Genomic DNA, 26,680 nt, shown 5'->3' with positions numbered 1-26,680 from the left:
TATCCGTCACAGCTGCAGAATTCTTTGACTGTTGTGGATGACCATGACTTCACTTTCAACAAAGCCTTGCAGAACTGCATTCCTGGCCATTAAATATGATCGACCTCTTGAGAATAAATGAAGCTTGTTTGAGTCTCTGGATAAGCTAACAGATGAAGGCAAGGCAGTAAGTGGAAATCCAGAGTAACACACTCAAAATGCTGGAGGAACACAGCAGGTCAGGCAGTATCAATGGAATAAACAGTTAACATTTCAGGCCGCCGCCCTTCATCAGGACTGAAAAGAAAGGGGGAAGAGGTCAGAATAAGAAGGTGTGGGGAGGAGAAGGAGGACAAGCTAGAAGGTGATGGGTGAAACCAGGTGAATGGGAGAGGGGTTTGAAGTGAGAAGCTGAGAGGTGATAGGTGGAAAAGGTAAAGTGCTGAAGTACGAATCTGATAGGCGAGGAGAGTGGACTATGGGAGAAAGGAAAGGGGACACTAGGGGAGGAGATAGACAGTAAATATGTTTTAATGCATTTTCAGAAGTGTTTTATACAGTCTCAACAGCTGATTATCAAAATTGAAACCAACTAAACAAAAGTATTGACAGAAGCTCAGAATAAAATTGGTTTAGAGACTGAAAGCAAAATTTCATGCAACTAGTTGGGGAGGTAGACATTAATAGTCTCTGGGGTTAGTGCTAAGGCCTCTGCAATTTTTGATATAAACAAGTGACTTTAATGTGGTTATGTAGCAAAGCCATTCAACATTTATGGATGGCAACACTTGGTGGTGCAGAAACTGTTGACAAACTTGGGAACGACTCCAAACAAATGTTGCAAGGCTGGCAGAAAAACAGATTAAGTGTAATGAAGACGAGTGTAAATTGATACATTTTAGGCAGGAAGAACAAAGTATAATATAGGGAAAATGAAACATTTCTAAAGGGGTCACAGACACTGTGCAACGTGTGAGAGTGTATGTATATAAATGTTTAAAGATAACAGGACAGATTGGTTCCGGAAAGTTTGTGCCGCGCTCGGTCACAACGGCCTCTCTGGGTCCAAATAAAAGTGTAATTGTTCATCCTTTACACCTTTTTACAGGGTTGCCTGGTGCAGCCTCCCAGGAGAGGAGACGTGAAAACTGGTGAGGCACGATGGGTGTCCATGCTGGCCCCTCTCACTGGTGCTTCCCGCCAGTGTTCACTCAGTGGAAGACAGACTGGATTGCAATTGTCTACAGCTGCACTAGCTTGTGATGATTGGACTGCTGTGTGCATGTCCTTGTAGAAATGTGGCTCCTGGACAACATCCCATGCACCGTCAATCCACAGAGCATGATACTCAGGGACTTTGCTTATACAGGTTGAGCACCCCTTATCCGAAATGCTTGGAGTTGGAAGGGTTTTGGATTTAGGATCTTTTCCAGATGTTGGAATATTTATGTCTATATAATGAGATACCTTGGGGATGGGACCCAAGTCTACACATTACAATTTACGTACAGCTAGTGTGAAACTCACGGACAGAACAGTCCACAGTCAGAGCCAGTCTGATGTGATCGAGCTGTGTTCTCCACAGACTGTCAGAGTTGATTGACCGTACCTGAGAATGTCTATTACCGGATTCCAGTGCTGCGATTGGCTCCATATTCGCCATTGATTTCAAATAGTCATCCGTCCACCGCAACTATTGGAGGGGGTAGTTTTATATATTTTTTATAATATTAAGAACCTACCAGTTTAAGAAGCTGCTACTGAACGTGGGTGGTAGTTTACCTGTGGATCTCAAAGCAAGAAATTCGACTAAATACTCTATGAATAACACTTTTATATGGAGATTTGTGGTAGAAGATCACCACAAACAATGAAATGCTGACTGAAGTTGAGGCTGGTCCGAGGGTCGAGGCATGCCAGCGTGAGACGGAATCAGAGCGAGGATGATGCATGCTCCAGGAGAAGAAGTTGAAGGAGAGTTGTTTCGGAGCCCGTCCAACTAAACCTGGAGTGAGGTTTGATCCACCTAAGCACTGCACCGACTTGGAAAAGTTGAGTAAGGGCCAGAAGCGGCCCATAGCGTATCGCTGCAGTGGGGCCCGGGTTCGAATGCCGGGGATGATCCAGTGCTTGGACAGCTTCATCACCAGGCAAATGGACTGCAAAGGCATGGTGTTGGGACCAGAGGTGATGGTCCAGTCAGTCCTGCTCCATGACATATTACTCCGCTTTCCTTGGCGCTAAGGCTGAGACTGTGAGTCTGCTCCGACTACTGCACGCTTTGCAGCAATTTGCCCCACTATATGATGAACTGAAACTGAAACTAAGGGCGTACTACTGCTGCTTCGGGATTCCGGTTTATGGACTCAAATTGGTTTAGAATGCTGTTGCTTCTTTTATTGTTTGCATGATTTGTGTTATTTTCCCCTCTTTCTCTGTTGTTGGTCTTTTTTTAATTGGGTTCTTTCAGTTTCTTACTTTGTGGCTGCCTGTAAGCAGACAAATCTGAAGGTTGTATAATTTATACATACTTTGAACTTAGTAATTTTGTGCATTAATCAATTGCCTTCAATTTTCAATTTGTCTTGATAAATCTTTGCTTGTTTTATGATCAGTATAGCGTTAAGTGGCATATGTTCATTTCAACACTGATAAATCCACATTTTCAATACATGATTGAGATCTTAATTGCTTTTCTATTTTTCTATTAACTTCTGTTCATTACATAATTTAGGTCACTTATCAGAATTGTCTGTGGTGCACAGAAACCTACGCATTGCCTGGGAAACTTCCCAGAACAAAGAATTTGCAGATGTTCTCCTTAGACCAGAGAAATTTGAGAAATATATTTGTAGAAGTCCACAAAGTCCAGAGCAGCTTATTTAGGCAAGGAAAGAACTGCAAATTCCCTATATCAAGGAGGATAAAGATGGAAAGTAATTAGCAGGTCTATTGTTATTGTTTATTGTCAGAAGAGCTCCAGGGAGGCAGTAATACCTAATTTACAGAGCTCTCCTGCTGCTGTTCTCCTCAAAAACAAATATACTGCTTTGGATATTGTTGGTGGAAGGAATGACCTACCAGGGAAAGCCTCAGTGACCAAGTCTCTGGCTCTGTAGGTAGAGGGGAAGATGATGAGAGCAGCAGTGATAGGGGATTCAATAGTTAGAGGAACAGACAGGAGATTTTGTGGATGTGAGAGAGACTCCCAGGTGCAGGATCAGATGTCTCAGGATTGGGTCCACAGGATTCTCAAGGAACAGGGTGAGCAGCCAGAAGTTGTGGTACATATTGATACCAACTACATGGATAGGAACAAAAATGAAGTCCTTAAGAGAATGTAGGTAAGAAGCTGCAAAGCAGGTCCTCAAGGCTAGAAATCTCTTCTGCTATGCACCAGTGAGGGTAAGAACAGGATGATTTGGCAGATGAATGTGTGGCTGAAGAATTGGTGTAGGGGGTAGGTTTTCAAATTTGTTGATCATTGGGATGTATTCTGGGGAAAGTATGAACTGTACAAAAGAGAGGTTTGCAGGAGGTTTGCTAGGGCTGTTGGTGAGAATTTAAGCTAGTTTGGTAGGGGGATGGGAACTAGAATGAGAGGTCAGAAGGTGAAGCATTTGGTGTAAAGATAGATGCAGTATGTAGAGAGAGACTTTGAGGAAGGATAGGCAGGCAAATGGGCAGAAATGTAGTCATTGGAAGGGTTGAAATGTGTCTATTTTAACGCAAGAAGTATCAGAAACAAGGGAAATGAATTTAAAGCATGGATCAGTAAAGCGTCGTTCTTTTTATCTACCACGGGAGTTCTCTGGGGTCATTCTGGTAGCAGTTTACATTCCACCTCAGGCCAATGTTAAGCAGGCTTTAGATGATCTGAGCAATGGGATCAACATGCATGAAACAGTGCACCCTAACACCTTCACCATCATTTTGGGAGATTTTGATAAGGCCAGTCTGAAAAAATCACTAAGCAACTACCATTAACAGATCACTTGCACTACCAGAGGAAACAACACACTGGACCATTGCTACCCCACCATCAACAATGCCTACCGTGCTATTCCACGCCCTCACTTCGGGAAGTCTGATCACCTGGCTGTACTTCTACTCCCCGAGTATAGGCAGAGACTGAAGACTGCAGCACCAGTAGTGAGGACCAAGAAGGTATGGACAAGGGAAGCACAGGAGCACCTACAAGACTGCTTTGAATCGGTGGACTGGACTGTATTCAGGGATTCATCTTTGAATCTGGATGAGTATGCTGTAGTTGTTACCGACTTCATTAAAACCTGTGTGGATGAGTGTGTGCCCACAAGGACTTACTTCCCAAAGCAAAAGCCGTGGATGAACCAGGAGGTACGTCGTCTGCTGAAGGCTGGATCTGTGGCATTCAGGTCTAGCAACCCAGGTGTGTACCAGAAAACCAGGTATGATCTGCGGAGAGCTATTTCAGGGGCGAAGGAGCAATTTTGAATGAGGTTGGAGGTGATGCCAGATGCACGGCAACTCCGGCAGGGTCTGCAAGACATTACTTCCTACAAAGCGAAATCCAATAGTATGAATGGCATCTACCAGATGAGCTCAACGCCTTCTATGCACACTTTGAAAGGGAAACACAACTACAGCTGTTAAGATCCCTGCTGCACCTGATGATCCTGTGATCTCCGTCTCAGAAGACGATGTTAGGCTGTCTTTAAAGAGAGTGAACCATCACAAGGCAGAAGATCCCGATGTAGTACCTGGTAATGCTCTGAAAACCTGTGCCAACCAACTAGTGGGAGTATTCAAGGACATTTTCAACCTCTCACTGCTATGGGTGGAAGTTCCCACTTGCTTCAAAAAGGCAACAATTATACCATGTGCCTTAGAAGAATAATGTGGGCTGCCTTAATGACTATTGCCCGCTAGCACTCACATCGACAGTGATGAAATGCTTTGAGAGGTTGGTCATGGCTCGACTGAACTCCTGCCTCAGCAAGGACCTGGACCCATTGCGATTTGCCTATCACCACAATAGGTCAACGGCAGATGCAACCTCAATGGCTCTCCACACAGCTTTAGACCACTTGGACAACACAAACACCTATGTCAGGATGCTGTTCATCAACTATAGCTCAGCCTTTAATACCATCATTGCCACAATCCTGATTGAGAAGTTGCAAAACCTGGGCCTCTGTACCTCTCTCTGCAATGGGATCCTAGACTTTCTAACCGGAAGGCCACAGTCTGTGCGGGTTGGTGATAACATATCCTTCTCGCTGATGATCAACACTGGTGCACCTCAGGGGTGTGTGCTTAGCCACTGCTGTGCTCTCAATATACACATGACTGTGTGGCTAGGAATAGCTCAAATACCATCTATAAATTTGCTGATGATACAGCCATTGTTGGTAGAATCTTAGTTGGTAACGACAGCGGCTATGTTTTATTAGGAGTTTCAAGAGATTTGGCATGTCAACAAATACACTCCAAAACTTCTATAGTTGTACCATGTAGAACATTCTGACAGGCTGCGTCACTATCTGGTATGGAGGGGCTACTGCACAGGACCGAAAGAAGCTGCAGAAGGTTGTAAATCTAGTCCGCTCCATCTTGGGTACTAGCCTACAAAGTACCCAGAACATCTTTAGGGAGCAGTGTCTCAGAAAGGCTGCATCCATTATTAAGGACCTCCAGCACCCAGGGCATGCCCTTTTCTCATTGTTACCATCAGGTAGGAGGTATAGAAGCCTGAAGGCCCACGCTCAGTGATTCAGGAACAGCTTCTTCCCCTGTGCCATCCAATGCCTAAATAGACATTGAACCTTTGGACACTACCTCACTTTTTTTTAATATACAGTATTTCTGTTTTTGCGCATTAAAATCTATTCAATATACATAATTGATTTACTTATTATTATTGTTTTATTTTATTATTATTATTTTTCTCTCTGCTAGATTATGTACTGCATTGAATCTGCTGAGTTAAGTTAAGAAATTTCACATCACATGCCGGTGATAATAAACCTGATTCTGATTCTGAACTATGACATTGTGGCCATTACAGAGACATGACTGCTACTAGGGTAGGAATGGCTGCTGGATGTTCCTGTGTTTAGATGTTTCAAAAGGGACTGGGAGGGACGGAAAAGAGGTGGGGGAGTGGCATTGCTAATCAGGGACAACATCACAGCTGCAGAACGAGAGGATGTCATGGAGGGATCATCTACTGAGTCAGAATGGGTGGAGTCAGAAAAAGAAAAGGAGCGATCACTCTATTGAGAGTATTCTATAGACACCCTAATAGTAGTGGTCGCCAACCAGTCGATCGCGATCGACCGGTCGATCTTTGAGACTTTCCCAGTAGATCATGAAAGAAAAGAAAAATAAATACACAAATACATTATGCCTGATAAACCTTTTGATGCAAATATTTAGTAACTTCTACTTTGAAAAAGGACCACTGGACAACTTCATGCCCAAAAGGAACAACATTATCTAGGATGGTAAAACGATATTTGCATACAGAGGATATTTGCACTACTGCGCACCGGGCTGAAAAGACCGGAAGGAAAACCCCACAACCCCGAAACAATCTCCCTTTACAAACAGCTTTCCGTAGTGGGAGTATTGCTATATTACCATGATCGTAATTGGTATTAACTTATCTTTATAATGCTCATGTTACAACACTTCTCCCCCTTTAAATTCCAACATTCCCCAAATGTAAAAGAAATGGGAAACAAAAACAGTGGTGTCAATAGCTTACGTACCCCTTGATGGACCATCAATAACTCTCTGAGACGTGAGGCGAGATATTGGCTTTTATTGGCTGGAAGAAAGAACAAGCAGCAATTGACCACCACACTGCATCCTGGAGACTGAGACCGGGGTGGAGTCCCCAATCGCCTTTATACTGGGGTCCGTGGGAGGAGCCACAGTCAGTGGGAGGAGCCACAGGAGCAGTCAGCGGGGGGGGCATGTCCAGACAGGTATATGTAGTTCACCATACCCCTGAAACTTATACTAGTGTCTCAGTAACAGTTTACCAATACCACGAAAGTTGAGGAGCTGAAACTGGGGTTGAAGGCCCAGCAAACATGCTGCTCAGAGGACGTGGATCGACAAGTGTTAAAGGACTTGTCACTCTGTGAATATTTTTCACGACAGTTCGATGAATCCCTGGATGTAATGCAAACAGCTCAGCTTGTTATAGTTATCAGAATGGCTTTCCAGGATTTTACAATAAAGGAGGACTTCCTCTCTCTTTTGCATTTAGAGCAGACAACGAGAGGTGAGGATATTTACAATGAGTTAAAAAAAAAGTCCATGAAAATGACATCCCCATTCATAAACTGGTGGCAATTACTACTGATGGGGCCCCAGCAATGTGCGGTGTGCACATTGGTTGTATAGCACTGTGCTGTAATGACTCTGAATTTCCCAACTTCCTGGATTCATCAGCAGGCCTTGGCTGGGATGGTTGTGGACTTTTCTCATGTAATGACACTGGTGGTCAGACTGATAAACTTGATTCGAGCAAAAGTGCTTCGGCATCGCTTGTTCAAGGCATTATTGGATGAGCACGATGCCACTATGGCCTGTTTGATATGCTAGTTGCAGTGTTTTCTTGGTTGAATTAATTTGAAAGTTTGACGAAAGCATTTTATGTAATTAAAATACAATTAGCCCAAATAAAGGGCCTCAAGTTGGAAGTAAAATCTGAGCTGTTTTTTCTCTAAACGATTTAGTATATCGATCTTGTCTTTCACTAAGGCCGAGATAAGGGATCTTGGGCTTATAAAGGTTGGTGACTACTACTAATAGCAACAGAAATACTAATCTCTGTTGCTATTAGCAACAGATGGGGGTGGGGCAGATTTTTAAAAGGTGCAAAAATAACAGGATGGTTGTCATGGGTAACTTCAACTTCCTTTAATATTGATTGGTGCTGCCTGAGTGCAAAAGGTTTAGATGGGACAGAATTTGTAAAGTGTGTACAGGAAGGATTCCTGACAAAATATGTAGGCACGTCAATGAGAGAAGAGGCCATACTAGATCTGGTACTAGGCAATGAACATAAGATCATAAGAAATAGGAGCAGTAGTAGGCCATCCGGCCCATCGAGCCTGCCTTGCTATTCAATAAGATCATGGCTGATCTGTCCATAAACTCAACTCCATCTACCTACCTTTTCCCCATAACCCTTAATTCCCTTACTATGTAAAAACCTATCTAACTGTACTTTAAATATATTTAATGAAGAAGCCTCAACTGCTTCCCTGGGCAGAGAATTCCACAGATCCACCACTCTCTGGGAAAAACAGTTTCTCCTCATCTCTGTCCTAAATCTTCTCCCCTGAATCTTGAGGTAATGCCCCCTAGTTCTAATCTCACTTACCAATGGAAACAACTTTCCTACTTCTATCTTATCTATCCCTTTCAAAATTTTGTATGTTTCTATAAGATTCCCTCTCATTCTTCTGAATTCCAGAGAGTATAGTCCCAGGCGACTCAATCACTCCTCATAGGTTAACCTCTTCATCCCTGGAATCAACCTGGTGAACCTCCTCTGCACTGCCTCCAAAGCCAGTATATCCTTCCTCAAGTATGGAGACCAGAAATGCACACAGTACTCTGGGTGTGGCCTCACCAGTACCCTGTATAATTGCAGCATGACCTCCCTGCTCTTGAATTCAATCCCTCTAGCAATGAAGGCCAACATTCCATTTGCCTTCTTAATAACCTGTTGTACCTGCAAGCCAACTTTTTGCGAATCATGAACAAGCACTCCCAAGTCCCTCCGCACAACAGCATGCTGCAATCTTTCACCATTTAAATAATAATCTGCTCTCTATTATTCCTTCCAAAGTAGATGATCTCACATTTACCAACATTGTATTCCATCTGCCAGACCTTGGCCCACTCACTTAATCTATCTATATCCCTCTACAGACTCTCCACATCCACTGTACAATTTGCTTTTCCACTCAGTTTAGTGTCATCAGCAAATTTTGCTATGCTACACTCAGTCCCCTCTTCCAAATCATCAATGTAAATGGTAAACAGCTGTGGGCCCAGCACCGACCTCTGCGGCACCCAATTAACCACTGACTGCCAACCGGAGAAACACCCATTTTTCTGCCTTCTATTGGTTAATCAATCCACTATCCATGCCAATACACTTCCTCTGAGTCCATGCATCTGTATCTTATTTATAAGTTTCTTGTGCGGCACCTTGTGCACCTTCTGGAAATCCAAGTATACGACATCTACCTGTTCCCTTCTATCCACTGCACTCATTATGTCTTCAAAGGACTCCAGTAAGTTTGTCAAACAGGACCTGCCCTTTCTGAATTCACGCTGCGTCTGTCTAATGGAACCACTCCTTTCTAAATGTTTTGCTATTTCTTCCTTAATGACAGCTTCAAGCATTTTCCTGACTACAGATGTTAAGCTAACTGGCATATAGTTGCCCGTCTTTTGCCTACATCCTTTTTTAAAAAGTGGCGTGACATTTGCTGTCTTCAAATCTGCCAGGACCTGCCCAGAGTCTAGAAAGTTTTGATAAATGATTACCAACGTGTCTACTATAACGTCCGCCAATTCACTCAGCACCCTGGGATGCATCCCATCAGGACCAGGGGACTTATCTATCTTCAGGCCCTCTAGTTTGCTCATCACTATCTCTTTAGTGACAGTGATTTTATCGAGGTCCTCTCCTCCCATTTCGTCTATAACATCCTTCTTTGACATATTAGACATGTCCTCCACTGTGAAGACCAACACAAAATAGTTATTCAATGCCTCAGCCATTTCCTTATCACCGAAAGCAATTTCCCCTTCTTGTCTTCCAAGGGACCTACGTTAACTTTAGCCACCCTCTTCCGCTTTATATATTTATAAAAATTTTTGCTATCTGTTTTTATATTTTGTGCTAATTTACTTTCATACTCTATCTTTCCTTTCCTTTTTTCTTGTTTAGTTGTTCTCTGTTGCTTTTTAAAGTTTTCCCATTCCTCCAGTCTCCCACTACTCTTTGCGACTTTGTACACGAGCTTTTAGTTTGATACTATCTTTTATTTCCTTAGTTATCCAAGGCTGGCTCTCCCCTCATTTACCGTCCTTACTTTTGACTGGAATATACTTCTGTTGAGCACTGTGAAAAATCTCTTTGAAAGCATTCCACTGTTCCTCAAATGTCCTACCAAATAGTTTGTGGTCCCAATGCACATTTGCCAACTCCTCCCTCATCCCGTTGTAGTCTCCCTTGTTCAAGCATAATACACTAGTTTTAGATCTAACTATTTCATCCTCCATCTGCATGTGAAATTCAATCATACTATGATCACTCTTTCCACGAGGATCCCTGACTACAAGATCGTTAATCTTACCTGTCTCATTACACAGGACTAGTTCTAAGATAGCATTTTCCCTTGTAGGTTCACAAACATGCTGCTCAAGAAAGCCATTATGGATGCATTCTGATAAGTCCTCCTCAAGACCTCCTTGACCAATTTGATTCACCCAATCTATGTGGAAGTTAAAATCCCCCATGACAACTGTGATTCCGTTCTTACAAGCCTCAGTTATTTCTTGGTTAATCACCTCTGCCATTGCAATATTTTTATTAGGTGGCCTATAGACAACTCCCACCAGTAATTTTTTCCCCTTTACTATTCCTAACCTCTACTCAGATGGACTCAACATTCTGCTCTGTAGATCTTATATCATCTCGCACAATTGCCCTGATCTCATCCTTAATTAAGAGCACCACCCCTCCTCCTTTGCTTTCCTGCCTATCTTCCGTATTACCTGATACCCTTGAATATTTCATTCCCAGTCATCTCCATCTTGCAACCAGGTTTCTGTAATGGCCACTAAATCATATGCCTTGGTACTAATCTGTGCCACAAGTTCACTAACCTTGTTTCTAATACTACGGGCATTTAGATAAAGTGCCCTTATACTCGTTGTCCTTTTAGAATCTAGTGACCTATGCCATGTTTGCTTTTTACTTTTATGCACTCTACTCTTACTTTTTTCTTCACTAACTCTAGCTTTGGTCTCTGCATCACTTCCCTCTTCTTTTCTGTGTGGGTTCCCATCCTCCTGCCATACTAGTTCAAAACCTCCCCAACGGCACTAGCAAACAATCTCCCTAGGACATTGATCCCGGCCCTGCCCAGATGTAGACCATCCGGACAGTACTTGTCCCACCTCCCCCAGAAGTGGTTCCAATGCCCCAAGAATCTGAAACCCTCCCTCCTGCACCACTGCTCAAGCCACATATTCATTCTAGCTTACCTGCTATTCCAACTCTGGCTAGCACGTGGTAATAATCCTGAGATTGTCCTACTCTTTTATTTATCTCCTAGCTCCCTAAATTCAGCTTGTAGGAATCTGGTCAGGAAACAAATCTTTCAGTGGGTGTGTAATTTGGAAACAGTGACTACAGATCCCTGACCTTTACTATCAGCTTGGACAGGGATAGGAGCAGACAGCATGGGAAAGTATTTAATTGGGGGAAGGGTGTATAATGATGCTAATAGGCAAGAACTTGGGACAAACTGGGAAAAGATGTGCTTAGGGAAATACATAATGGAAATGTGGAAGTTGTTTAGGGAGTAGTGCATGGGGGTTCTGGATAGGTTTCTCCCTTTGAGCTAGGGAAAGGATATTAGGGTGAAGTAATCATGGTTGTCAAGATATGTGGAACACCAGGTCAAGAGGAAGAAAGAAGCTGACTTAAGGTTTAGGAAGCAAGGATCAGATAGGGTTTTGAGAGTTACAAGGTAGTCAGAGAAGAACTTAGGAATTGATTTACGAGAGCTAGAAGGGGTATGGGAAGGTCTTGGCAAGTAGGATTAATGAAAATCCCAAGGCAATCTACATGCATGTGAATAACACAAGGATGACTAGAATGAGGGTAGGACCAACCAGAGATAAAAGAGGGAGCATGTCTGGAGTTGGAGAAGGTAGGGGATGTCCTTAATGAATACTTGCCTTTAGTATTCACCAGTGAGAGGAACTTTAAAGAATGTGAGGTCATGGTAGAACAGGCTGAACACATTAAGAAAGAGCGCGTGTTGGAAGTTTTGAAAAACATTAGGATAGATAAGTTCCTGGGGATGGTCAGGATATACCACAGGTTAATATGGGAAGCAAATGAAGAGAATGCCTTTGGCAATAATCTTTGCATCCTCACTAGCCGCAGGAATAGTGTAAAGATTGGAGGGTGACAAATGTTATTCCTTTGTTCAAGAAAGGGAATAGGGATAACCTTGGGAATTACAGGCCAGCAATTCTTATATCAATAGGCAAAATATTGGAGAGAATTATTAGTGACAAATTTACAAAGCATAACCTGATTAGGGATAGTGAACATGGTTTTGTGAGGGGCAGGAAAGTTGTGCTGCTTAAGCCTGATTGTATTATTTGAGGATCCGATAAAACTTATCTCTGAAGGCACAGCAATGGATGTGGTGTATATGGTTCTCTAAGGCGTTCAACAAGGTTCTCCAATGGCAGGTTCATTCAGAAAGTCAGGAGGCATGGGATCCAGGGAAACTGGCTGCGTGTATTCAGAATTGACTTGCCCACAGAAGGCAGAGTGTCATGGTCAGGTCCGTTGACTCCTCATTTTCTGTTAATTCCCTTTTCCCAGTGTTTTACCAGGCTCCTGATTCTCGTCCAAACCGGCAGCATAAAGGCTCCGGCTGTGAAGGTGAGAGGGGAGGGGGATCTTTTCAGGGCTGGACTGTCATCTCAGCCATTGCGGCAACGCACGTTCCGGCTGCCGAGAATGGTGGATTCTAAGCAGCTTCGGTGCCTGGGGTTGCTTTGGGAATTCTGTCTCTTCGTGTCCAGCTGAGTATTGCCGGCTGTTTGCTGCTTCATGTGCTACTCTGAGTTAAGATATGAATTGTCTGTCGTTGTTTGGTTTTATCGTTTCGTGTCCAGATGAGTATTGCCGATCGTTTGCTGCAACTCTGAGTCAAGATACCAATTCTCTGCCGTTGTTTGGTTTTGTCGTTTCGTGTTCAGCTAAGTGCTACTTCGTGTCAAGATAAGAATTGCCTGCTGTTTGTCTGCGTTATTCTGTATCGAAATAAGGATTGTCAGCCATTTACCTTTCCAGTTGATGCTCCATGGCAAGAGGAGTGTCACCTGCTGCCTGTCTACAGTTATGAGTCCAGCTCCACCAATGCCCGGGGTCAAGAAGAGATTGGTCTACCTACTGCTCCTCTGTCCACTGGTGCTGTTTGCCTGTGTTTATGCTGTCTCTCGACTGCTGAGTGTTCTGTATTCTAAGTTCCGTTCTCACGCCAGTTGCATGTGTTAATTTCCCCCCATGTTAATAAGAGTAGGGCATTCTGCCCTCTGTTCTTTCCTGGCCACGCTCATCCCCTGGTTCATATCCCTGCTCTGCCTAAGTCCCGCCACTAAACGCCAGAGTCTTGCTGTAGTGACCCGGGTTCGATCCCCGGTCCAGCTTCACTCACTCCTTGGCTCCCCTTGGCCTCATCCTCGCTCCCTGGCCTTCCTTGCAACTATTAATAAATACACTTCTGTTAATACTACCTATGTGCACTTGGGATCACTTCCAATGTCCTTGTAACACAGGGTGGTAGTAGATGGAGCACATTCTGTATGGAGGTCAGTGATCAGTGGTGTTCTGCAGGGATCTGTTCTGGGACTCCTGCTCTTTGTGATTTTTATAAATGACTTGGATAAGACAATAGACAATAGATAATAGGTGCAGAAGTTGACCATTCGGCCCTTCGAGCCTGCACCGCCATTTTGAGATCATGACTGATCAATTACTATCAATACCCGGTTCCTGCCTTGTACCCATATCCCTTGATTCCCCTATCCATAAGATACCTATCTAGCTCCTTCTTGAAAGCATCCAGAGAATTGGCCTCCACTACCTTCCGAGGCAGTGCATTCCAGACCCCCACAACTCTCTGGGAGAAGAAGTTTTTCCTTAACTTTGTCCTAAATGACCTACCCCTTATTCTCAAACCATGCCTTCTGGTACTGGACTCTCCCAGCATCTGGAACATATTTCCTGCCTCTATCTTGTCCAATCCCTTAATAATCTTATATGTTTCAATCAGATCCCCTCTCAATCTCCTTAATTCCAGTGTGTACAAGCCCAGTCTCTCTAACCTCTCTGCATAAGACAGTCCAGACATCCCAGGAATTAACCTCGTGAATCTACGCTGCACTTCCTCTACAGCCAGGATGTCCTTCCTTAACCCTGGAGACCAAAACTGTACACAATACTCCAGGTGTGGTCTCACCAGGGCTCTGTACAAATGCAAGAGGATTTCCTTGCTCTTGTACTCAATTCCCTTTGTAATAAAGGCCAACATTCCATTAGCCTTCTTCACTGCCTGCTGCACTTGCTCATTCACCTTCAGTGACTGATGAACAAGGACTCCGAGATCTCTTTGTATTTCTCCCTTACCCAACTCTACCCCATTCAGATAATAATCTGCCTTCCTGTTCTTACTCCCAAAGTGGATAACCTCACACTTATTCACATTAAACACCAAGTGGAAGGGTGTATTAGTAAATTTGCAGATGACATAAAGGTTGGTGGTGTTATGGACAGTGATGAAAATTGTCGTAGGTTACAATGGGACATTGTTAGGTTGGATAGCTGGGTTGAGACGTGGCAAATGAGGTTCAATAGGAAAACTGTTAAGTGATGCAATTTAGAAGGTTGAATTTGAGGGCAGAATACAAGGCTAATGGCAGGATTCTTAACATGAGGAGGAGCAGAGGGATCTTGGGGTCCATGTCTGAATATCTCTTAAAGTTGCAGCTCAAGTTGATAGGGTGGGTAAGAAGGCATCTGGTGTGTTGCCCTTCATTTGTCAGGAGATGTGGCAGCTCTATGGAACTCTAGTTAGACTGCACTTGGAACGCTGTATTCAGTTCTAGTCTCCTCATTATAGGAACGATGTGGAAGCTCTAGAGAGGGTGCGGAGAAAATTTACCAGGATCCTGCCCAGATTAGAGAGCATGTCTTACAAGGATAGGTTGAGCAAGCTAAGGCTTTTCTCCTTGGAGTGAAGAAGAATGAGAAGTGACTTGATGTAGGTGTATAAGATGATAAGAAGCACTGATAGAGTCGACAGCTAGTGCCTTTTTCTAACATTCTTCCTTATATAAGAGGACAGAACTTTGGAGAAAAGTATTGGGGGATGTCAAAGGTAGGTTTGTTACACAGAGAGTGGTAGGTACATGGAGCATGCTGCCAGAGGCAGTGGTAGAGGCTGATACACTACAGACATTCAAGAGACTCTTGGATATTAAGATGCATAGCAACAAATGTACTTTCTGCATATATTTGAGAGATTGGTCATGAAACATATAAACTCTTGGCTGAGGAGTGACTTAGATCCACTCCAGTTTGCCTGCTTTCACAACAGATGTCATTTAATTGGCTTTTCACTCCGTTCTGGAACATCTGGACAGTGGAGATACACATGTAAGGATGCTCTTCATTTAGTACTGCTCTGCATCCCCTTGCTTGGTAATGGAAAGGCCCAGAAAAAGGAATGGAAACAGCCCAATCCATCAGCAGGAAAGTCCCCCTCACCATTGAGCACATCCATAAGGAGTGCTGGCAAAAGAAACCAGCATCCATCAGCAAGGATCCCCACCATCTTGCTCTCTTCTCGCTGTTGCAATCAGGAAGGAAGTACAGGGGTCTTTGGTCCCACACTACCAGGTTCAGGAACAGTTATTACCCTTCAACCATCAGGTTCCTGAACTAGTGTGGATAACTTCTCGCACCTTGACACTGAACTTATTTCACAACGTATGGACTCACTTTTAAGGACTCTACGACTCGCATTCTCAATGTTATGTATTTATTTTGTATTTGCACAGTTAGCATTTTGCAGATTGGTTGTTTGTCCATCTTCATTTATGTGTAGTTTTTCATTCATTCTATTGTATTTTTTTATGTCTACTGTGAATGCTCGCAGGGAAATTAATCTCAGGGTAGTATATGGTGACCTATACATAATTTGACAATGTATTTGAACTTTACATACCAGCTCATTTATTAATGTTATCAGCATGACCAATACATCTCCTAGACAGACACATGGATGAAAAGAAAATAGAGGAGGGAAGGTTTAGATTGATGTTAGAACAGGTTAAAAGGTTGGCACAACATAGTGGGCTGAAGGGCCTGTACTGTGCTATATTGTTCTCTGAAGTGGGAGCAGAACATCAGCTCCATCCTGAAGAAGGCCCAGCAGCGGATGTATTTCCTGCGGCTCTTGAGGAAATACGGTCTGCCTCAGGAATTGCTGCTGCAGTTCTACACTGCAGTCATTGAGTCTGTCCTGTGCACCTCCATCATTGTGTGGTTTGGAGCCGCCACCAAGCAGGATAGAACCAGACTACAGCGCACAGTGAGGACTGCCGAGCACATCATTGGAGCCTCCCTGCCCTCTATTGTGGACCTGTACTCTTCCAGGTTGAAGAAGAGGGTGGGGAACATCATAAAGGACTCCTCCCATCCTGCGCATGGACTGTTTGATCTGCTTCTGTCTGGTAGGTGCTTCAGATCCCTCCAGACTAAGACTAATAGGCGCTGGAGAAGTTTTTTCCCTACTGTGGTCACTTTGCTGAACAGTTAACTTCCGGTTAACTGCCAGTTAACTGTCGGCTAACTATTACTTGGATTGCACTACTTGTATGTATAATCTATATTTTCATTTATATTTATCATTATTATTGTTATGAGCAGAGAGACAACATCTGCCGGAAGTAAATTCCTTGTATGTGCATAGGTACTTGGTGATTAAAGTCTGATTCTGATTCTGATTCTGATTCTATGTTCCAAGTTCTAAAATAGAAGATGCACAATGCAGACTCTCCCTAAAAGTACAGTGAATATAGTTTCATTAGTGTTTAAGAGAATTTGCTCAACATTTGAAGATAAAATATTTATGATATTAAAAAAAGTATTAGCTCGAGTCAGATTGGTCCTCTCTACTGTATGATTCTATGATTAACTTGTTATGTTGTAAACATACAGTATAGTAAATTGCTCATAGCAATATCAATATCATTGGGCAATGAATATAATATATATTCCATAAGTATATACAGTGGTTTTGAAAATGCTCCATCAAAACTGATATCCTTGAAAATACATAATAATAACGAATCCTTAAATGTTCTAGTGATAGACTATTGAATTGTGGTAAACTGATTACTCAGTGTATGTTTCCTGTACCCAGTGCAGTGGTGAGAGATGAATACAGTACTCTTGGTTGAAAATACATGCTATTTTACCTATAATGCATCTGTGGAAGTGAACTTCCCACTATTCAGGATGTTTACAGTGACAGGTGCAAAAAAAAAGGGCCTGAAGGATTATTGGGGACCTGAGTCACCCCAACCACAAACTGTTCCAGCTGCTACCATCCAAAAAGCAGTACCACAGCATTAAAGCCAAGACCAACAGGCTCCAGGACAGCTTCTTTCACCAAGCCATCAGGCTGATTAATTCACGCTGACACAATTATATTTCTAATCTATATTGACTGTTCTGTTGTATAAACAATTTATTACAAATTACTATAATCTGTACATTGCACATTCAGACAGAGGTGTAAAGATTTTTATTCCTCACGTATGTGAAAGGTGTAAGAAATAAAGTCAATTCAATAATTGTGTGTGGGAGAAAATAAATGAATAGAGATTACATATTTTGTCCGGCTTTGGGAAAAGTACAGATGTTGCAAGTGATGCATGAACTAGAACAGAGAACAGCACAGCACAGGTAAGGGTGCTTCTGTGAAACATGATGTTTGTTTAAACTAATTGCCCTCTGTATGCGCATTATCCATATCCCTCCATCCTTGTATAGTCGTGCATCTATCTACGGCCTCTTAAACACCACTACTGCATCTGTTTCCCTGGCAACCCATTCCAAGCACCAATGGCTGCTATATAAAAACTTGTCTTGTACATAGTCTTTGAACTTTCTCCCTCTCACCTTAAAAGCCCATACTCTAGTACTTGGATCCTTGACTTCCTCATTGGGAGACCACAGTCAGTGCAGATCGGTAATAACATCTTCTCCTCACTGACGATTAGCCCAGGCACACAAGAATGCATGCTTAGCTCACAGCTCTCCTCTCTCTACACTCATGACACCACTGTTGTAGTGTAGGCAGAATCTCAGGTGGTGATGAGGAGGCGTACAGGAATGAGATCAGATCAGCTGGTTGAGTGATGTCGCAACAACAAACTTGCACTCAAAGTCAGCAAGACCAAAGAATTGAATGTGGACTTCAAGAAGGGGAAGTCAGAACACACACCAGTCCTCATTTAAGAAACTGAAGATAAAGATTAGCTTGTTATGTCACACGTACATCGAAACATACAGTGAAATGTGTTGCTTGCATCAACAACCAATACAGTACAGGCATGTGCCGGTGGCAGCCTGATAGAGTTGCCATGCTATTGGCACTAACATGATATTCACACAACTTACTAACCCTAACTCCTATGTCTTTTGGAATGTGGAAGGAAACCAGAGCATCTGGGGGAAACCCACATGGTCACAGGGAGAACATACAAACTCTTTACGGGCAGCGGTGAGAATTGAACCCCAATCTTCCGATTGCTGGCATTGTAAAGTGTTATGCTGACCACTACACATCTGTGCTGTCCTCAGGGGTCAGCAGTGGAAAGGCGAGCAGTTTCAAGTTCCTGAGCATCAACATCTCAGAGGATCTATCCTGGGGCCAATAGGTTGATGTAATATAGCCAGCGGCTATATTTCATTAGGAGTTTGAAGAGATTTGGTATGTCATCAAAGACTCTAGAAAATTTCCACAGATGTATGGGGGAAGTACTCTGACTGATTGCATCACTATTTGGTGTGGAGGTTCCAATAAGCAAGATCAAAATCAAGATCAACCAACTCCATCACAGGCACATCCCTCCCCACAATAAAGGACATCCATCATTAAGGACCCTCACCATCAGAACTTCCCTTTTCTCATTACTACCATCAAGGAGTCTGAAGACCCATTCCTTTTAGGAGCAGCTTCTTCCTCTCCACAATCAGATTCCTGAATGGTCCATGAACACTACCTCGTCATCCCTCCTTTGCACTTTTTTTTTGTAACTTATAGTAACTTCTATGTCTTACTGCCACAAGACCACAAATTTTACAGCCTATGCCAGTGATAGTAAACAGTCTGATTCTAGCTTGAAAAAAGATTCTATCTACCCTATCTATGCCTCTGTTATTCTCATAAACTTACGTTAAGTTTACCCTCAGCCTCTGAATTGTATTACTTCGATCATCTTGCCGTCTCCAAAGTTGCTGACTAACCTGTTTGACCTTTATCAGTATGTACTTGTGAGGCCAAATTGGGGTCGACCATAGATGTTGTGTCCCAGCTGTCTATCAGTGATACGCAAGCCAGGGCAGTATGATATGGAGAGTATGTTCTATTTTGAAGGTTTTCAGAAGTTTTGCTTTTTTATTTAAAATTGTGTCATACCTTTTACATTTCTTCCAGTACATTACCATTTCATTTAGTAAATCATTTTAAAATAACTTTTAGCCCTCGCACTTTTAAAGATTAAAATATGTGCCATAAGCCATTTCTACCTTGCAATTTTAGCAACAAAAGTTCCCTTTGTCTGAAAAACTTTCCATTATTTATTACACCATTGCACTAGCTGTTTGACTCAGCCAAGCTAATCTGATTTGCCTGCCTCTGGGCTTTTCAAGTCATTTTATGACTGTGGAACGAATAATTCTTTCTATGCCATGATACTGTCATCAACTGTTTTGTTTGAAGTGATCTGTAGTTTTGAGAATTTAATCTTCCAAGCTGTCTGTCTTTGGGCTAGAAGGAAATAAATCCCTGAGGAGATATAATTTAAGAACTGGTGGTTGGCATCTGTCTGTCTCGTAGGACAATGGGTGATGAACATCATCACCACAAGCCTGGATGGAAAGTTTGGAGATCCCAGTCGTCAAGATCCCCCTCTCGGCCTCACCAGTGTAGTCCGAAGGAAAGCTTATGAAGCAATATGTTTGGCACCAGCTTGGCTGCAGGAGCTGCCGGAAGGATGTTCCAGGCACCTTAGCGGCTCCACTCCGGATTTGCTGTCTGGGTTTACTCCCGTAGCCTTCGTCTCTCCCAAGGCTGCCCATAGGGCAGTGGGGCTATTCATAGCTGAGGATCTGGTTCAAGAACATCAGGGCATGTCCACACGCCGGTGGGCCTGCATGCTAAGTGTGCAGGGACAAGACCTCCTCCCTGTCCTCTACAGTTCAGCCTGAGTCCGAAACGAGTTCAGTTTCTTGTATCACCAGCGAGGAGGCTACTATATGAGGCTACTAGCCAGCGGTGGAAGTTGAAAGCGAGAGCGACAAGCACTTGCCGCTACACTACTACACTAGACACATCATAACAACCATAATAGTTGAAAACTCTCAAAAAGTAATGAATAAAAGGCTTGGGTAGGCACATCAGAGAAAAAAATAATCAAAAGTAAGAAAAGTTTTAGTTGTGCTGAATACAGGAAGAGTGACAGTGGTATTAACAGTTTATTTAGTAGTACCATTTTATTCCAATTTATTTGGTAACTACACTGCGGCAGACAGGGGGCTCTACAATGGTTTCAAAGGCGCATTTAATGTCAGAGAAATGTATACAATATACATCCTGAAATTCTTTTTCTTCACAACCATTCACAAATCAGAGGAGTGCCCTAAAGAATGAATGACAGTTAAATGTTAGAACCCCAAAGCCCCCCCAGCTCCTCCTTCCCACCCGTAAGCAGTAGCAAAGCATCAATCCCCCCTCCCCCACCAGAAAAAAAAGCATTGGCGCCCTCCACAGAACACTCAAGCATGCAGCAAAGCATCAGTAAAGACGCAGACTTGCAGTACCCCAAAGACTATTCGTTCACCTGGTAATTCAACATACCACAGGCTCTCTCTCCCTCTCTCTCTCTCTCTCTCTCTCTCTCCCCCCCTAATAAGGGAAAAAAGAGGTGTCCCCATTTCACAGTTAAATCTGCCCAACACCACCAGTACCAGCCTACCTAGCACCATCAAGGACATGTATACAGAAAGGTGGTGGAAAAGGGTCTGTAATATCATGAAGGATCACATCCAACCTACTCATGGGCTGTTTGTGCCACCCCCATCAAGGAAGAGGCTATCTAGCATCCACGTCAGGACTACCAGATTCAAATAAAAACTGTTAACCCACCACACCACCACTACTTTACCATTTCCTGTTAGATACACCTCATGTACAGATACTCCTTTACCTAATGGAATACCAACAATGTGCCAGAGAAGTTCAGCAGCTCAGGCAGCATCCATGAAAATTCCATGCATATATGGATGGGAATAAACAGTCGATGTTTCAGTATTGCTGTAGATTTCCAGCATCTGCAGTACCTCTCCTGTCTCCTGTACCAAGTGTCATTTTATGTACATTTAATCAATTTATGCATATAAGCTAATCTTATGTATTCTGTGTTCTTTATGTCTGTTGTTTTTTGATGCTGCATTGGATCTGGAGTAACAATCGTTCTCCTTCACACTTGTATACTGATGAATGATGACAAACAATATTGAATCTTGAACTTATTTCATTCGTTAGTATCAAATCTTCTACTTTTTAAGTACTGTTTGCAAGGAGTTGTAAAATGCTGTCTGACTTGCTGATTAGCTCAAGCAATTTTTATGTTGCCATTATTGCTGTTGTAACCATCCACCAACTTACATGCATGTAGTTTCTTAAAACATTGGAAAGAGGCATTAATTTCTCAGTTTTCTGTCAAATGAGTCTCTAATGCTTGGTTAGTCTGGCTAAACAAGCGTGAGGATTTGTTTGATTGCTGGCTTCCTTAAATTCAAGGTACTATTGAAAGTGCATCCAGTGCTTTATGTGCTCTGCCCTCTTCTGGTGCTCACAGGGATTCCACATGTTGTGGCAGTCGATTCGTCTTATATCTTAGGTTGCAGTAAAATTCCCTGTCCGCGTGAAACTCGGAAGAATTATGGTAATTGTAAATACTATTAAATCCAATGACAGAAATGGAACAGTGCAAAGATTGTCTGAAGCAGTAGCATGGAGCATTTCGAACTGGACTTGAACTCCTGCCCAGACTTTACATTTACTGCCCCTGACCACTAACTCCCCATTATCCTGGTTCCTAAGCCCTAACCTGACCCTAAACTCACTGTGCTGTCCTCAAAACCATCCGTATGAACCTAAAAAAACAACAAAGTCTGAGCCATGTACTCAAAAGCAATGCCCTCTCAAGATCAATCACGTTTGACTATGACAACGTACCCAATCCTAGCAACCTATAATATCAGTATATTTTTAACTTTTAATCATTTAATTTCAATTAATTACACTCAGACATTCAGACATATGCAGAGTCACAGTTACATGGCATGAAACAGGCCTTTTACCCATCTAGTCCATGCCAACCCGGATACTTATCCAAGATAGTCCTATATATCTGCACTTGGCCTCTAAACATTTTCTATCTAATTACCTGACCAAATATTCTTTAAACATTATAATTGTACCGCCCTCTATAGCTTCCTCAAAGATCAAAGTAAAATTTATTATCAGAGTACGTACATTTCACCACATACAACCCTGAGATTCTTTTTCTGCGGGCATTCTTAGCAAATTTGTAGAACAGTAACTGTGAACATCAGGAACTGTTCATTGTAACCAACTGTGCAAATACTGGTATAAATAAATAGCAATAAATAATAAGCATGAGATAGCAATATAACAGAGTCCTTAAGTGAGTGTAGTTATCTCCTTTTTGTTCAAAAGCTTGATGGTTGAGGGGTAGAAATTGTTCTTGAACCTGGTGGTGCAAGTCCCGAGGCTCTTGTACCTTCTACCTGATGGCAGTAGCGAGAAAAGAGCATGGCCTAGGTAGAGCTCTGGCAGCTTATTCCATTATACCCCATTTTCTATATGAAAATTGATCTTCAGGTCCCATTTAATTATTTCCCATCTCATCTTAAATTTATATCCTCTAGTTGTAGACTTCTTTACCCGAGGAAAAAGACAATGACCATTCACTTCAACTATACCTTTTATATACCTCTGTAAGATCACCTCCTCAGCCTTCTAAGAAAAAAAAGTGTCAACCCATCCAATCTCCCAAAATCACAGACCCTTTGGCCCAACCAGTGTAACTGGGCGACTGTCGAATCTTATTCAGTATTGTTAAAAGTGTTCTTAGGCATTCATCCGGGTAATGCTCGAACGGTTGTCTGTGCCTTTAAGTGGAGATGGTGACGTCATTACACACGCGCGGGATAGTGGGGAGACCATTTTGTTTTCTGCTGCAGAAGCTGGTGGGGCTTTGGAACTGAGTTCCTCCCAGGGATGCTAGGCATGGTGAGGAAAGGTGAGCATTAATTTACAATATCCATGTGAATTAATTTATGCTTGCTGGCGAATCGAGAATATTGGTAATTTGACGTTTTACATGTGGATGCTTCAGATTTTCATGAGTAAAGAACTCGACGCCGGATAGCGTGGCTTGCAAAGTTCCTCACCGGCCAAGTAGGTCAGTCTTCCTGTAATTTAACTACCAGGCAATATCTTGTAAGCGTTGTGCCAAAGTGTACCTTTTGTCTAACTTTATTCTATCATGACTGATTGTGCATGTAACAGCGTAAGGTGAATGTTTAGTCTCTGTTCGGGCGTTTAGCGCGTGTGTACTAAAAAGTAATAGACATCTTAGATGAGATGCTTTCCCATAACAGGGTGACCAAGTTCTGTAAGTACAGCCTAACCAACAATATATACAACTGTTATACTCAGTGCCCTGACTGAAAACCAGCACAGTAAATACCTTTTTCATGTCCTATTTGTGATGTCACTTTCAATGAACTATGTACCCCTAGTCTCTCTGTTCCATTATGCTCTTTAATGTCCTATGATTCTGAGTGTCCTACGCTGGTTTGACTTTCCTTAACCGATCAAGATCCCTCTGTAATCAATAATAACCCTTCTTACTATCAACAACACTTCTTAATTTTGTGTCAACAGCAAACTTGCTGATTAAGTCTTATGAATTCACATCCAAATCATTTATAGAAATAATGAATAACAAAGATCCCATCATCAGCCTCTGTGGCACCACCATTCTGAGAAACAACCTTCGATCACCACTTTCTGCTTCCTGCCTTTGACCTAATTTTGAAACCATCTATAACATATATGTCAAACTCAAGGCCCGCGGGCCAAATCCGGCCCGCGGTGGAATTATCTTTGGCCCGCGAGATAATATCTAATTACTATTAAAGCTGGCCCCAGTAATCAAAGCGCCTATGGCGTATGATATGGCTAATGCTGAGTTTATTCAGGTACCAGGTTTTCAGGGTTTTTAGTGTTTATTCGGCAGTCTTGCTCGGCAGTTTTCTTCATAAGAAACGGAATTTGTAAAGTGAAAGACTTTGTAGCTATAGCAGAGACTGAGACACATGAGAGCAGGCTGAAAAAACAGAGGCAACGAAAGCTGCGTTCGCACGCGTCCGACTGATCTGGCCCACATGAAGCTGCATTTTGCTCAATCCGGCCCGTGACCTAAAATGAGTTTGACACCCTTGATCTATAACATAAACACAAGAAATTGTGCAGATGCTGGTAATCTTGAAAAACACACAAAATTTTGGAGAAACTCAGCAAGTCAGGCAGCAGGGGAATAAACAGTTGACATTCTTCTTCTTCAGCCCCGTATCTCTTCCACCTATCACCTCCCAGCTTCTTCCTTCTTCACCCTCCCCCTCTCACGCACTTCCTTCCTCACCTGCCAGCATGTACTCCTTCCCCTCCCCACTTCTTATTCTGGCTTCTGTCCCCTTCCAGCCCTGATAAAGGGTCTCCCCCAAAGTATCAACTGCTTATTCCCCTTCATAGATGCTGCCTGACTTGCTGAGTTCCTCCAGCATTTTGTATGTGTCTTTCAATCTATCAAACTAGCTCTCCCTGGATTCCATGGGACCTACCCTTCCAGCCCAGCCTGCTATGTTGCATTTAAAAACCTTGCTTAAGTTTATATAGACAATATCCACTGTCATATCCTTATTTATCTATCTATCCATTTATTTAATCAGAATCAAATCAAGTTTATTATCACTGGCAAGTGATGTGAAATTTGTTAAATTCATAGCAGCAGTTCAATGCAATACATAATATAGAAGAAAAAAATAAGTAAATCTTATTCAGTATACTTTATACAGTGTATGTACATTGAATAGATTAAAATCATGCAAAAAACATAAATACTGTATGTTAAGAAAGTGAGGTAGTGTCCAAGGGTTCAATGTCCATTTAGGAATCAGATGGCTGAGGAGAAGAAGCTGTTCCTGAATTGCTGAGTGTGTGCCTTCAGGCTTCTGTACCTCCTACCTGATGGTAACAATGAGAATAGGGCATGCCCTGGATGCTAGGGGTGCCTTAATAATGGACATTGCCTTTCTGAGACATCGCTCCTTGAAGACATCCTGGGTATTTTGAAGGCTAGTACCCAAGATGGAGCTGACTAAATTTACAACCCTCTGCTGCTTCTTTCGGTCCTGTGCAGTAGCCCCCACCCCCATACCAGACAGTGATGTAGCTTGTCAGAATGCTCTCCATGGTACATCTATCGAAGTTTTTGAGTGTATTTGTTGACATAGCAAATCTCTTCAAACATCTCAATGTATAAACACTGTCTTGTCTTCTTTATAATTGCATATCTAATATGTTGGGACCAGATTAGATACTCAGAGATCTTGACACCCAGAAACTTGAAACTGCTCACTCTCTCCACTTCTGATCCCACTATAAGTACTGGTATGTGTTCCTTTGTCTTACCCTTCCTGAAGTCCACAATCATCTTTTTCATCTTACTGACGTTGAGTGCCAGGTTGTTGCTGTAGCACCACTCCACTAGTTGGCATATCTCACTCCTGTATGCCCTTTCATCACCAACTGAGATTCTACCAACAATGGTTGTATCATCAGCAAATTTATAGATGGTATTTGAGCTATGCCTAGCCACACAGTCTTGGGTATATAGAAAGTAGAGCAGTGGGCTAAGCACACACCCAAGGTGCACCAATGTTGATCATCAGCGAGGAGGAGATGTTATCACCAATCCGCACAGATTGTGGGCTTCCAGTTAGGATGACAAGGATCCAATTGCAGAGGGAGGTACAGAGGCCCAGGTTCTGCAACTTCTCAGCCAGGATTGTGGGAATGATAGTATTAAATGCTGAGCTATTGTCAATGAACATCTTGACATAGATGTTTGTGTTGTCCAACTGGTCTAAACCCATGTGGAGAGCCATTGAGATTTCATCTGCTGTTGACCTATTGTGGTGATAAGTGAATTGCAATGTTCCAGGTCCTTGCTGAGGCAGGAGTTCAATCTAGTCATGACCAACCTCTCAAAGCTTTTCATCACTGTAGATGTGAATGCTACTGGGTAATAGTCATTAAGGCAACTCACGTAATTCTTCTTCGGCACTGGTATAATTGTTGCCTTTTTGAAGCAAGTAGGCAATGAGAGGTTGAAAATGTCCTTGAATACTCCTGCCAGTTGGTTGGCACAGGTTTTCAGAGCCTTGCCAGGTATTCCATCGAAACCTTCTGCCGTGTGAGGG

At 42.7% G+C, this 26,680-nt stretch overlaps 1 protein-coding gene across 1 annotated transcript in view; it reads right to left on the bottom strand.

Annotated features, from left to right (window-relative positions):
• The window catches only part of slc10a3 (solute carrier family 10 member 3), a 126,664-nt gene that overhangs the window by 88,202 nt on the left and 11,782 nt on the right, over positions 1-26,680 (bottom strand). The gene's annotated exons all lie outside the window — the stretch shown is intronic.

Source organism: Hemitrygon akajei, chromosome 17 (assembly GCF_048418815.1).
Source record: "Hemitrygon akajei chromosome 17, sHemAka1.3, whole genome shotgun sequence".
NCBI classification, from domain to species: domain Eukaryota; kingdom Metazoa; phylum Chordata; class Chondrichthyes; order Myliobatiformes; family Dasyatidae; genus Hemitrygon; species Hemitrygon akajei.
This window is presented reverse-complemented; position numbering and strand designations above follow the sequence as displayed.